Source organism: Pseudophryne corroboree, chromosome 9, assembly GCF_028390025.1.
Source record: "Pseudophryne corroboree isolate aPseCor3 chromosome 9, aPseCor3.hap2, whole genome shotgun sequence".
NCBI lineage: Eukaryota > Metazoa > Chordata > Amphibia > Anura > Myobatrachidae > Pseudophryne > Pseudophryne corroboree.
The window spans coordinates 61,677,574-61,691,965 of NC_086452.1; the positions used below are offsets into that span (position 1 = coordinate 61,677,574).

The 14,392-nt window shown below is 48.5% G+C and overlaps 1 protein-coding gene and 1 non-coding gene across 6 annotated transcripts in view; both read left to right on the forward strand.

Moving 5' to 3' along the window:
- EIF2B3 (eukaryotic translation initiation factor 2B subunit gamma) overlaps positions 1-14,392 on the forward strand; it is an 89,050-nt gene that overhangs the window by 43,638 nt on the left and 31,020 nt on the right. The gene's annotated exons all lie outside the window — the stretch shown is intronic.
- Positions 7,710-7,828, forward strand: LOC134961804 (5S ribosomal RNA). The gene has a single exon (XR_010187964.1). It is a non-coding gene; the product is annotated as a 5S ribosomal RNA (ribosomal RNA).

A 14,392-nucleotide genomic window follows, 5' to 3' on the forward strand; every position in this document is an offset into this window, starting at 1 on the left:
CCTGCGGCTACTAGGAACTTGGAGGATTCCACGTTACTGGACGTAGTCAGGGCCCTGAAAATGTATGTTTCCAGGACGGCTGGAGTCAGGAAAACTGACTCGCTGTTTATCCTGTATGCACCCAACAAACTGGGTGCTCCTGCTTCTAAGCAGACTATCGCGCGCTGGATTTGTAGCACTATTCAGCTGGCGCATTCTGCGGTGGGACTACCGCAGCCTAAATCTGTAAAAGCCCATTCCACAAGGAAGGTGGGCTCATCTTGGGCGGCTGCCCGAGGGGTCTCGGCTTTACAACTTTGCCGAGCTGCTACTTGGTCAGGGGCAAACATGTTTGCAAAATTCTACAAATTTGATACCCTGGCTGAGGAGGACCTTGAGTTCTCTCATTCGGTGTTGCAGAGTCATCCGCACTCTCCCGCCCGTTTGGGAGCTTTGGTATAATCCCCATGGTCCTTACGGAGTCCCCAGCATCCACTAGGACGTCAGAGAAAATAAGAATTTACTCACCGGTAATTCTATTTCTCATAGTCCGTAGTGGATGCTGGGCGCCCATCCCAAGTGCGGATTGTCTGCAATACTTGTAAATAGTTATTGTTACACAAATCGGGTTGTTATTGCGAGCCATCTGTTCAGAGGCTCCGTTGTTATCATACTGTTAACCGGGGTTCCTATCACGAGTTATATGGTGTGATTGGTGTGGCTGGTATGAGTCTTACCCGGGATTCAAAATCCTTCCTTATTGTGTCAGCTCTTCCGGGCACAGTATCCTAACTGAGGCTTGGAGGAGGGTCATAGGGGGAGGAGCCAGTGCACACCAGATAGACCTAAATCTTTCTTTAGATGTGCCCAGTCTCCTGCGGAGCCGTCTATTCCCCATGGTCCTTACGCGGTCCCCAGCATCCACTACGGACTACGAGAAATAGAATTACCGGTGAGTAAATTCTTATTATAATAGCCCAGATCTGTCACCCTGTGACTGTGTGTATAATGCTGGGCGTGGCTAGGAGCTCTCATTGGGTTAGCAGCAGGTTTATCACACCCTGTCCACAGCTGATTGGACGAGAAACTCCCTCCCACGCAGGTTACATCCAATGGGAGGCTCTGCCCTTTGGCTGCTGTGTGTTCCCAGTGGGGCTGATGGAGCCGCAGCTCCAGGCCCACACCCCAATGTCTGGACGCTGAATCAGTGTAAAAGGTGACAGTGCTGGGCAGTGCAGCTGGTGTGTAGTGTCACTGACCTTGCACAGCACTGTCACCTTTTACACTGATTCAGCGAGTCAGTTAGTTTTGCATGCCAGTCACTATTGTTAGCGCTGGTGTCCCAACGTGCCGCATTACAGGGAAGTACCCACACTAAATAAACTACAGCTCCCAGCAGCCCTTAGCGCCGAAGCATTCCAAGCGGTGAAATATGCGCAGTTACACAAGAAGAAATGCACAGTTTTGCAGACTCACGGGTTTTATACAAGATGCTGATCTGTTATGACTTTTAAGATTCTTTTAAGGTATAGCATGGGACGTGGTGTTCCTTAGAACATGTAATATTAATACTAATTTGATGATAACATTGTGGACAGTTCATACAGATGTAATGGTCACTTGTGTATTGTTCGGTAACGGCAAGTGATATTGTGTCCTTTTTATATGGTCCAGCTTCTCCCTGACATTGTTGGAAATTATATACAGGTTGAGTATCCCATATCCAAATATTCCGAAATACAGAATTTTTGGAGTGAGATAGTGAAACCTTTTGTTTTCTGATGGCTCAATGTGTACAAACTTATTGTATTATTGACCTTCAGGCTGTGTGTATAAGGTGTGTATGAAACATAAATGTATTCTGTGCTTAGATATCTCATTATGGTATGCAATTATTCCAAAATAAGGAAAAATCCGATATCCATAATACTTCTGGTCCCAAGCATTTTGGATATGGGATACTCAACCTGTATTATATTTGAATTGCTCACATGCAAGACATTGGGGGTAATTCCAAGTCGATCGCAGCAGGAAATTTTTTAGCAGTTGGGCAAAACCATGTGCACTGCAGGGGAGGCAGATATAACATTTGCAGAGAGAGTTAGATTTGGGTGGGTTATATTGTTTCTGTGCAGGGTAAATACTGGCTGCTTTATTTTTACACTGCAAATTAGATTGCAGATTGAACACACCACACCCAAATCTAACTCTCTCTGCACATGTTAAATCTGCCTCCCTGTAGTGCACATGGTTTTGCCCAATTGCTAACAAAATTCCTGCTGCGATCAACTTGGAATTACCCCCAATGATAGTGCTGCAGTTATTCGGCTATGAGTGGCTGATATCTGTAATCCATAATGAAATGATTAATAGTGCTTGTGATAAGGACTCTATAAACAGCGCCTCCTAGTGATATGTAATGTGCACTGCAGTATTCCCAATTTATATCATTTTATTAGGTTTTAGATGTTATGGTTTTATTTTTGCATTTTCACTCAGCTCATGGCTTACCTTTTAATTGTCCAGTGCTAATGAAATGCATTATGTATACGGAACAAATCCGATATCCAAATTACTTCTGGTCCCAAGAAATTTGGATATGGAAGACTTAACCTGCGTTATCAATTCTATATTGCACCCCTCTCCTGGCTATTTTGTGGGCGACAGAGTGAAATATAAATTCCTGCAAGAGAGAGATACTACAAATATTAAATATACAGGTTCTATCTTTCTCTTTTATGTATGTGTTCTCCAGCATCTTACATGTGATCAAAAGTTAGCCAATCAAAAGTTTATAATACAAAATAATACTTCTTACCACTTATGGTTTTTTTAGCCCAAGTTGGGGCCTGAAACCAGAGCCATGACCTGCAGGCCAGGGAAGGCCCACACCTGCAAAGATATCTGACCCATGACTTTTGAACTAATTGACCTGTGACCCCTCTGGCCATCATGATTGGAGTGCAGGTCAATCTGTCAGACCCTTTGTATATTTCTCTCTGTGAGTCCAGTGTTCTATTCAGAAATATCCGCTCGGACACAGCCACCCACTCACGCCGGAGGTTACGTTATAGGGGTTAATAGACTCTATTTAATATATAGTGAAAGACATCCTTTCACACATGTGATAAACAGATGAGCTCGGTTCCCCACCTTTCCTGAATGGGGGACTGTGATACGTGAACAGGAAAGCAAGACACTTTATTGATCCAAGTCATTGACTTTTGTATGAGACATTAATGGCACCAACAGAGCAGTTCTGCCGTTCACCTCAGTACATATTATTTAGCTTCTAAGTTTGAACAGTAGCTAAGTTTCTGTGTTTTTTATAGGAGAAAATAGAAGTTCATGCGGTGGGGAACAGGTACTGGAAAGATGGGCAGATTCCCCCAAGATGCAGCATAAAACCGTTATCTCTTTGACATCCTATCTGGGGGACACTGGATACCATGGGGTATAGAGGACGCTGTTCATGCATACAAGAGCAAACTTGCTATATTGTTAAAATCAAGACAGGCGGGTGGGAAATATACAGCAGAGCTGACAATCTAAGGAGGGGCCACAGTATTGTCACTTTTCTTTCCGATATTTCACGTTAAGGGACTGAGCAAAGGAAAAAAGCAGGTAACTTTTTATCTGGAACAAACCATACTGTGATACAAGGGGAGCATATATATTTATTATTTTGCATGCAGGGTAAATACTGGCTGCTTTTGCATGTAGCCCACAAATACCTGACAGCTGTGCTTTTTACACTGCAATTTAGGTTTGAGTTTGGGCACTTGCCTCTCACATCTAACTCTCTGCACATGTATAAGTCGGGTGTGGTTCGTTTTATCGACAATGTTTAGGTTGACAGTCACTAGGTCGACATGGATGGAAGGTCGACAGGGTTTCTAGGTCGACATGTGATAGGTCGACAGGTCTAAAGGTCGACATGAGGATTTTTTTTTTTTTGGTGTCCTTTTCTTCGTAAAGTGACCGGGATCCCAAATTAGTGCACCGCGTCCCCTCGCATGGCTCGCTTCGCTCGCCATGCTTCGGGCATGGTGCCTTCGCTTCGCTCGGCACACTTTACCGTTCCAATCGTAGTCCACGTGGATCGTTAAGTATGAAAAAATCAACAACAATTTAAAAAAAAAAAAAAAACTCATGTTGACCTTTAGACCTGTCGACCTAGCACATGTCGACCTAGAAACCCTGTTGACCTTCCATCCATGTCGACATAGTGACTGTCGACCTATAGTGGTCGACCTAGACACTGTCGATCTTCAGACCGGATCCCGTATAAGTCAGCCCCACGTGCAGTGCAGCACGGTTTTACCAACATACAAAGTTACTTGTCCCCAAGTCAGAATCGGCCCCTAAGGCTGGGTACACATCAGGCGATATGTCGCCCGATCTCGCAGGTCGGAGCAACCTATCATACACATCGTCTGATGTATACCCGCGATTGCGCGCTCCCATCTGCTGACATCGAGGTCTTCCCATCTGCTGTTCTGCACGTCATGGGGGACAGTCCAGCGTCCAACAGCATGCAGCTGATGGATAATGAGCGACGTCATGTACTATACTGTTCTGTGTGCATGGGCGGCGGATGTATCATTACATTGGTCGTCCAGTCAGCCACAGTACACACCGTTGTGATATGTACCCAGGCTGAGACTTTTCATCTGGAACCCCCCTCCCTGAGTGGCAGCAGCTTAAAGACGCGAGAATCTAGCCTAGGGATACGTATGATTTGTCGGCGGAAAGGATGCTGGCTGTCATGATCCCGACAGCGGGATCCCGTCTGCCAGAATGCTGGCAGCGGGGCGAGCGCTAGAAAGCCCCTTGCAGGCTCGCTGCACTTGCCACACTGCGGGCACGGTGGCTCGCTGCGCTCGTCAGAGTAAATTCTCCCTCTGTGGGTCTTGTGTACACCCATGGTGGGAGAATAGCCTGTGTCGCCGGTGTCCTGGTGTCCGTTTTGTGACCACCAGGATCCTGACTGGCAGTATTTTAACCGCTCCCCCTAGCCTATTGGTTTACTTGGAACCCCAGTGGTCTTCCTGAGGCCCCCTACCTCTGCATCAGTGAGCTCACTGGTTCCTAATGACTGCAATAAATCACGGCCTACACTGTGTAGAGATGCCTTGTAAACTTTAACATCCTATGTTGCAGTATGTACTAACCTTGCGGTGTACACTAACATATGCGATTAGTATGGCGAAGGACAGCGCTCCTGATGAGAGCTGTCCTTTGTCTTGCGCTCCGGTCCCTGCATGCGCAGAAGGACGCGGTTGTCGCAGGGCATGCTGGGAGGGATCCGATCGGCTCCCTCAAACAGCGCGATGCGGTAAGAAACCCATAGGCTTCTATAGGCGCATATATCCGCACTTACTCGCTCCACAAGGGGACTAGCAGCTAATAGATTAAAAACAATTAGGCCTCAATCCTATTTCATTGATTTATTATGTTCCTGTTTGAAGGACACCATGAGATATTATACTGAGCAGTATTATGATCACACACTTTACAATCCGCTTTGTTTGGAAGGTGATAATTTTGCAATAACAATCGTAGAACGTCCTAATCGCATTACATAAACAGGTCGGGCTTTCTTATTCCAAATGTTTTCCTTTTAGAGTTGATTGTGAAGTCCCTTCTCTCCTGGGAGGCTTTTACATGTCTAATAGTGTAGCTAATAAATGTATAAACAACTTTAAAGATATCGGTAAAAGTGGCGAGCTCTACTGTCATTGCTTATAATCAGTACCGATGTCAGTGTCATTAGGAGCTCTTGTTGTGCACTATAAGGAATGACGCATCGTCTGCTGTACATTGGGGGTAATTCTGAGTTGATCGCAGCAGCAAGTTTGTTAGCAATTGGGCAAAACCATGGGGGTCATTCCGAGTTGTTCGCTCGGTAAAAATCTTCGCATCGCAGCGATTTCTCCTTCATCCACTAGGGGCCACTGGAGTGTAGTTACAATGGGGAGATAGTAGGTGGTATTGGTAGCTGGCACTTTAAAAATTCTCACACTGTGGCTAGCTCCTCCCCTACTATCTCCCCTCCAAGCCAGTCTTAGTTAAGTGCCCGAGGTAGCTGGTTCACTTGGGTTTAGCTGAAGAATTTTCTTCTTTTTTCTTTATTATTTTATTTTTCTTACACACACTCACAGACTGGCAGCTCTGCCACTGCCAGTCTGCACCGTGGGAGCTGCCGGCGGGGTCCCATCGCAGCTGCGTGCGGCTAGGGATGGGCCCCGGCTGAGGGAGACACTGAGCTCTCCTGAGTTGGCGGACACCGCTGCGTGCGGCGCGTGTCGCGGCCACTCCATCCAGCAGAAGATTCCGGCAGCATGGCAGCGGTGAGTATCAAAAAATGGTCGGACACCGCTGCGTGCGGCTTGTGTCGGGACCACCCCACCACAGAAGATTCCGGCTGGACGCCGCTGCGTGCGGCGTGTGTCGGGGCCGATCCACCAAGAACACAGTGGTGAGTGAAGTATACTTTATTTGTGGTGGCTATGTATGTTTTTAGAGCAATGCACTGTTTATTGTTGTACAACCCACTCCAGAAGGGCTCTCTGGGGCTGTAATGTACTTTATTGTATCCTTACCTGTCCTCCTCATGGAGAAACAGACAGGATGATTGGGGGAGGCTGAGTATGTGTTTATACAACCCTGACTGAAAAACGGGTGTGTGTCATTCTGATAACCCTCTGCTCCCCCAGCTCCCCGCACCCCCCGCACAGATCCCCACTCAGCGCGACTCACAGAGCCGGCACAGGGATCCCGCTCGAGCGCAAAGCAATGTTTAAATTTGGCGCCTTGTACGGAGGGGGCGGAGCTAAGTCCCGCTCTGTAGAGCGAGCTCAGCGCTCCCTGCTCCCAGGCGGCGACTCGCGCTCTGTTCAGCGCAACACTCCCCGGCGGCGGCTAGCAGATACAGGGCTCTACTAGCGCTGTATAGCGGGCTCAGCGCTCAGCGCTCCCCGGCGGTGACTCGCAGGCCCAGCGGAGGGTACAGCTCGCTTCCCGCTTAGTTTTGCAATAAGGCGCCATAGCCGGGGGGCGGAGCTAACTCCCGCTCTGTACAGCGGGCTCAGCATTCTCCGCTCCCCGGCCACTGTTATAGTGTAATAGGCATTTATGTGAGTTTAATGCACATGGTGCTGAGGAGAATGTGATATAGTCAGAGTGGCTCAGCACTAATCCAGTTATCCACTATATAGATTTTATCGCATAGCCCAGAGGAGTTTCACTCTGGCGGCCATTTCCTCCATGCACAGACCTGGCTTCATATTTGCAGTGTCTCCTATAGCCCAGTGGGCTAATCTTGCATACTCAGAGACAAATACAAATAAAGTCCCAGGTATATTAACAGTTAACCTGCTTTACTCAGCGGGCTCCCAGGTCTCCCCGTCGCTAGGCAACAGCTCTGGGATTTGTAACTTTTCGATACTTCAGGCTGCTGAAATATAGATACATTCCTCCTGCAGTAGAGTCCTCTACCCAGCATTTTCCTACTTGCAAATCAGGGAACCTGCTCTATTACAGTAGCTGGGACTCAGCTCAATAATAATTAAAAGGATCTACTGTGCAGTATTTATTTACCTACGGTGTGTGTGTATATATACATATATAGTTATGTTTGTGCATGTATATATATAGATATATATATTTAAGTGCGTGTAGGTATGTATATAGATAAATCCATAAAATACCAGATATAGGGGATAAAAGCCTATGGCCACACCACCCTGAACACGCCCGATCTCGTCTGATCTCGGAAACTAAGCAGGGTCGGGCCCGGTTGGTGCTTGGATGGGAGACCGCCTGGGAATACCAGGTGCTGTAGGCTACTTCCGCAATGTTTTCTAATAACAACATCTTGCACATAACATTTTCCCCCATCTTTCTCACAGGCTGGTCACCATTTTGAAAAGCCAGCGGAACCTCAGAGAAACATCTGGTGCACCTTAATTAGCGGTACACTAAATACAGGGCGGGGTGTTGCCTTCCCTTTATTATTCCTTGTTGTCACTAGTTACTAATGTTATTTGTAATTGTGGAATGCGTGTAAGGCATAAGACAAATAGCGCTGCGGCTCAGTACGCTAGTAGCGGGTATCTGAACAGGGGTTTGAATCCAAACAAAACTTTAAGGAGAACTCCTATAGCCTAGGGCTAAGACTCCTGTCCCACAGCGCAGCGTTGCTGGTTCAGGTCTCCGCTGCTCCAGAAAGTTTATTTTAATCGTATCGGTCACTACACATTATAGTGCACACCTTACGTAGGGCTCTGTTTATTTAACCCACCTTTTCTCCTTTCGTTTGTCTCTCCTGGGATAGTCGAAGAATTCCCTCTTAGGTGTGAAGTATGCGGCGGAGCCATCTGCTTCGCCCTCCACGCACCTGCACACCCCTGTTTGATCAATGATGCAGGTAATGTCACTATTAACCAGACAATAACTCATCAGGTAAGCCCTTGGACTTTGGTTTCCAAGGTCACAGGATCAAATCACAGCGGGACCAAACACACCTTTCCAAAAAGAAACTTTGCTAACATTCCATGCATTACTGATGTCTGTTTTCTGTGGATCTGAACCAGTGTCTCAGAATATACAGGTACATAATACAGCAGTTCATCTGATACTGCAGGTAAAGGAGGAGGACACGTCAAGTCCATCAGGGTTCCACGCCATTGACGAAAATGACAGCGACTGGTTCAGTTTCGGATGAGCTGGGCAGGCTCCGGTAGGCGGCCGACAGACACCCGAATACACAATATCAGGTATCAAACAAGGTTTGTTTTCCTATCTTTTCCCCGCAGATGGCAGGAGATGGTATCAGAACCTCTCTAGGGTATACACCTCGGTGTATCGCCGGTCCATCAAGCCGCCGTTTTCCTGAGGCAACCTTGCTCAGGGATCCATCGACATATGCGGCAGCATGGTTCTACCGTATCCGGAGCAGGTAGGTTGGGGAACAATTGTCCTCTAGGTTACAGGATGCTTCGCATCAGGATCAATTGATACTTTGATACAGGTCAGAATCACGATTCTGCTTTATGTTCCTTGGAGGTCTCCATGTCTACAGACTCGGACCCTGCATCTTCGCTTGGGCTGTCTTAACCCGACGACCTCTGGGGCTGCGACAGTGACAAGTAAACATGAAATTCTACGGGGCAGATGGTTCTGGGGAAGGAACTTTCTGCAGGATTTCTTGAACCAATGGAGGTAGGTCCACTTTGATTTCTCCTACTACTGCCCCAGCTCCAAGACAGACCTTTACTGGTCTTCCCTTTAGATTTTTTCGTGCCCTTTCAGGTTTTTGACTCCACACGGGTGATATCTTCGTCGCCAGGGGTTCTCAGGGTAAAAAGGCTGAAGCAGAGGTTCAACATCCTCAGTCCAGTCTGATTTTATGTCATCCTATACACCCATTACACCTGCAGGGTCCCAGGGTAGGCGCAGGTCGATGGGAGAAGGCTTGGGCGGTTACAACCGTCTCAGGAGTCCCTCGGCATAGGTCGGCTGATTTACGATGACAAGAGAGTCATACTGCAGGCTGCGCTCCATAGGTTTCTAACCGCAAAGGGTGTTGATCCCTGTTTTTCACATATCATTTGAATTAGGACAGTTCTCAGGCCTTTGTTTTCTTTTCACGTTCCGAAGCCAAGTGGCTCGGACAGGCCTATTCTGGCCTTACAATCCTTTTAGTCTGTGATTGCTAGTTTAAACAAGAAAGGGAGTTTTACGTGTCCCTTGTCTTCAGAGATGCCTGTTTACTGATTTCCGTTGGACAGGCTTTTCTCAGATTCCCCCTTAACAGGATTCTCATTTTCACTGTAAGTCCTTTACTCTTCTCTCTTCCGCTCCCACAGAGTTTAGAAAGATAACAGAATAACTCTTTTTCAGGGGCAGTGGGTGACGTTGGTTCCCTAATGGGACAATTTACTGCTACTATCCCACTCTGTACATTAGGTGGCTTCTGAATATCCGGAGGATCCACGAGCTTCTGATTCGACACAGATCCAATTTATGCTCCGCATAGACGTTTCTCAACACGGTCCGTCAGAGGTTTTTTCATTCCTCGGCACCAGAGACTCTATTTCTTCAGTCAAGTTGCGACGTAATGAGTGGTCGCCTCCATTCCTCTCGGAACGGGGGACAACAATCTTGTTTCCAGATCAAGCCACCAGGTCAGACTCCTGGGTGAGGGAACATGCCCCGGAGTTTTGTCAGCTGGTCCGCTGTGGGCGGAGATTTCGGATCGACCTCAGGGCGTTCTGACTGACTCGTTAACCCTTTATTACTCTCGGACGGCAGTAGCCGTGGAGGCCCTCAGGGCTCCGGGGAGTTTTCTGGTTATTCTATCCTGCCTCCTTTTTCTATTTCTACTTCATGTTCAGTAACACAGGAGGGGATTATGCGTGCTAGTCCTCTCGGTGGCGCTGGTTGGGCCACGCATGACTTGAAGATACAGATACGCCTGTTGTCAGTAGAGGAGCCTTGGCTCCTACCTCGACTGGACTGTCTACTTCAACAGGCTCCTTTTTTCTCCTTGTTCAATTTTACACTGGTTTCGGTTACCCGTGTGACTGTTCACGAGACCTCAGAAGGGAGGAGTTCCCTAGTTCGGTTAGGCCTACTGGGCTCCGATTTCAGAAGTCTATTACCTCTTCTCGCTTTTGCCACTTTGGGAAAACTTTATGGAACATAATGAAGATAAAAGGGGTTTTTTCCCCCTTCTTCCAGTTACCATTCATCTTTGGTTTCTCTGGGAGGTTTTTTGCTCCGCTGCGCTTCAAACCACACTGACCGGAATTTTAGGTCTCTGCCTTTTTCGCTTTTCTTCCAAATGAGATTAGCCTAGCGGCCGTAAGTTCGGCCTCTTGTTCAGGGAGTACTCTATTGGCAACTCCCCGGGCTCGGCTTCGGCCTCAGCGGTCGTTTCTTCCAGAGGGGAGGTCCATTTTTCATATAAATCTGACACTAGTGGTTTTCAATCCTCTCTGAATGTTGTCAGGGCTCGTCAACTCTCTCTACAGAGGTCTCAGGCTATTCGATGAAGTGTTTTTTCTTCTTTGCTCTGGATGATGCTCCCGTACTAAATAGCCGGGGCCCCAGCATATGCTGGACAGTTGGATACATCTGATCATCAGACAGTCTTCTTGGCGGTTACTAGGGAACCTCCGTTTTCCATTTCAGCGCGCTTTACGCGCATTGTAAGACTTTCGTGGGCAGCCGCCCGCGGGGTCTCCATGAATATTTTGTCGGGCGGCTACTTGGTCAAACCGACATTCGTTTTGTCAAATTCTACAAGTTTGACACTTTTACGGCCTCTGCATCACTGTTTGGCCGAGCAGTTTTTACAGGATTCTCAGCGCTTTCCCACCCGTTTTTTGGGAGCTCTGGGACGTCCCCATTGTAACTACACTCCAGTGGCCCCTAGTGGATGAAGGAGAAATCAGGATTTTGGTACTTACCGATAAATCCCTTTCTCCGATTCCACAGGGGCCACTGGACGCCCGCCCAGCGCTGTTTCTCCTGATTTTTGTTTGATTAACGATTGCAGATCACCATATGACTGCTTGTTGGGTTCAGGCTAGCCTGGTTTTTTGTCAGGTTCTGTTCCAGGTTTAGTTTGTGTTCGCCTGGTTTACAGGGCGTCGTTAACCTCCTCTACCTTACGGTTTGTTTATTACAGCTCTCCTCGGGCACAGTTTAACGTAGACTGGCTTGGAGGGGAGATAGTAGGGGAGGAGCTAGCCACAGTGTGAGAATTTTTAAAGTGCCAGCTACCAATACCACCTACTATCTCCCCATTGTAACTACACTCCAGTGGCCCCTGTGGAATCGGAGAAAGGGATTTATCGGTAAGTACCAAAATCCTGATTTTCCGCTCAATGCGCATGCGCAATTTCCGCACTGCGACTGCGCCAAGTAAATTTGCTATGCAGTTAGGATTTTTACTCACGGCTTTTTCATCGTTCTGGCGATCGTAATGTGATTGACAGGAAATGGGTGTTACTGGGCGGAAACAGGCCGTTTTATGGGCGTGTGGGAAAAAACGCTACCGTTTCCGGAAAAAACGCAGGAGTGGCCGGAGAAACGGAGGAGTGTCTGGGCGAACGCTGGGTGTGTTTGTGACGTCAAACCAGGAACGACAAGCAGTAAAAATAAGAATTTACTTACCGATAATTCTATTTCTCATAGTCCGTAGTGGATGCTGGGGACTCTGGGACCATGGGGAATAGCGGCTCCGCAGGAGACTGGGCACAAAAGTAAAAAGCTTTAGGACTACCTGGTGTGCACTGGCTCCTCCCCCCATGACCCTCCTCCAAGCCTCAGTTAGGATACTGTGCCCGGACGAGCGTACACAATAAGGAAGGATTTTGAATCCCGGGTAAGACTCATACCAGCCACACCAATCACACCGTACAACTTGTGATCTGAACCCAGTTAACAGCATGATAACAGAAGGAGCCTCTGAAAAGATGGCTCACAACAACAATAACCCGATTTTTGTAACAATAACTATGTACAAGTAATGCAGACAATCCGCACTTGGGATGGGCGCCCAGCATCCACTACGGACTATGAGAAATAGAATTATCGGTAAGTAAATTCTTATTTTCTTTATCATCCACTAGGGGTCACTGGAGTACTCTTGGGATATGGACGGGCTTCCGTAGGAACAGCACTGAATATTTAAATTTAGAAACACTCCACCCCTCCATATCCCCGAGCACTTCTCAGTGTTTTTTCTGTGCTGCACGTGGCAACAGCTTGGTAACTGAAGTCACGGTTACTTGAAGAAATTTTTATTTTTTATTTTTCATTTTTTATTTTTTCTACTATTTGACATCCCTTTCCCCCTTCCAAAAGGCAGGGTCAGGGATAGTGCAGCTGCTGATAGCAGCACGGGCGTGTCGGGCCTCTCTGAAAGAGCTCCCTCACAGCCACACACACAGCCTCCTGCACAGGCTGGCCGGCGCTTGTTTAAGAAGCCCCGTCGGAGCCTCCGCACAACTGCAGGATTCAGGTATGTGAAAGACGGGGCGGTCAGCTCCCGCTGCCGCCCCGAGGTGTGGGGACATTGTTAGTGCTTAGCGCTCCAGGCGTCTGTCCACGCCGCTGCTCTCCCCACTCAGCGCCTTCCCAACGGCCACAGCAGACCTCCGTGCAGGCGCTGATCTCCTCTCAGAGGCCGCCGGCCGCCGCAGCTCTCTCGCTCACGGGGCTGGCCGCCGCTATTACTCCGGGTCCCATGACACGCGGCTCACTCGGGCTCACAGCGCTCTACGATAACCGCGGGGGCCCCACACGCTGCGCTGCCGCTGCTCTAAGTCGAAAAGAGCAGGCAGCCATTACAGGGGGGACAAACAATAATAAATACAGGGGCATATGAAATACTGCAGCAGCAGATAAGAGGCTGCAGGGGTTGTTGCATTATAATCAGTGAATGTAACCAGCACTAAGATTATATGTATAAGATAACATGGCAGCCATGTTTAACCATGCTTCCTGTGTCTTCCTGCTGTGATTCCAGAACGTTCCTGTCCTACATCTCTACTCCACCGGAGGCGCAGGGGTGTTAGAGGGAATTTGGGATCACATTTCATAGTACTGGCCACGTGTACTGCACTTGGCCAGATATATATACAGAGACACCTTATTGCTATTTTACTGAGTCGTGCAGGTGTCTGTTTTTTGTGTTTCTTTTTCATCCACTAGGGGTCACTGGAGTACTCTTGGGATATGGACGGGCTTCCGTAGGAACACAGCACTGAATATTTAAATTTAGTAACACTCCACCCCTCCATATCCCCGAGCACTTACTCAGTGTTTTTTCTGTGCTGCACGTGGCAACACATGCTTAGCTGAAGTCAGAAGAAAGTTTTATTTTTCATTTTTATTTTTATTTTTTCTACTGTTTGACACATCCCTGTCCCCCTTCCAAAGGCAGGGTCAGGGATAGTGCAGCTGCTGATTGCAGCACGGGCGTGTCGGGCCTCTCTGAAAGAGCTCCCTCACAGCCCTCACATCCTCCTGCACTGGCTGGCCGGCGCTTACTGAAAAGCCCCGTCGGAGCCTCCGCACGTCTGCAGGAGTGAGGTATGTGAAACGGGGCGGTCAGCTCCCGCTGCCGCCCCGACGTATGGGGACATAGTGCTGGGTGACGGCAAGTGGCAGAGCGGCTCTCCCCTCTCAGCCTCCGGCATCTTCCCGCTCAGGCGCCCGCCCATTCCGGCCCGCTCAGAACCTCCGTGCAGGCACGCGGCTCTCTCCACTCAGACGCCCGCACGTTCGGCACGGACCTCCGTGCAGGCACGCGGCTCTCTCCACTCAGACGCCCGCACGTTCGGCACGGACCTCCGTGCAGGCGCCGCGGCTCTCCCCACTCAGACGCCCGCACGTT